Source organism: Brassica oleracea, unplaced genomic scaffold (assembly GCF_000695525.1).
Source record: "Brassica oleracea var. oleracea cultivar TO1000 unplaced genomic scaffold, BOL UnpScaffold01172, whole genome shotgun sequence".
Classification (NCBI taxonomy): Eukaryota; Viridiplantae; Streptophyta; class Magnoliopsida; order Brassicales; family Brassicaceae; genus Brassica; species Brassica oleracea.
The window spans coordinates 1-568 of record NW_013617728.1 but is presented as its reverse complement, the minus strand read 5'-3'; positions in this window follow the sequence as shown (position 1 = coordinate 568).

The following is a 568-nucleotide window of genomic DNA, read 5'->3' as shown; positions in this document are numbered from 1 at the left end:
AATGGTGATGGCAGCGGAGATAGATGTTTCGATGAGTGTGAGAGTATTCGAAGAGTTAACTTTTACGTAGGCGGAGCCACTTGGAATATTTTCAGTGAAGATGCGCTCGAGCTACAACGTCTTGTCAGGGCACCCGAACAAGACGAAGGACTGGCAGCGCTCATATTTTTACGTCAAATCTGACGAGCATGCCTTCTCGGAGCCACGCGTTCTGTGGAACAAAACGCTTGGTAGATAGTGTTTGTTGTCATCATGCCTTATTCGAGTATCCTAACGGCGTGTTTCTTGTTGTTGCAGTTTGTCACCCGAATACGATCGCATACTCGGAGAAATTCTTCGAGAGTGTTCAGGCGATCGCGGCTCACGGCCATCTTCGTTGGCCTGATCTTAGTCGAGAGTGGATAAGACGTCAAGAAGCTCGGATTGCTAGAGGTGAGTTCATCGGTCTTTCTCCAAGAAGTTCTATCAACAACTTAGTCTCTCTTCTTTTTTTACAGCTGATTGGGAATCGAGGCTTCCTATTGTACTCGGGCCCCGTAAGTCGCGTCTGTCCCTTTTTACTCGGAAA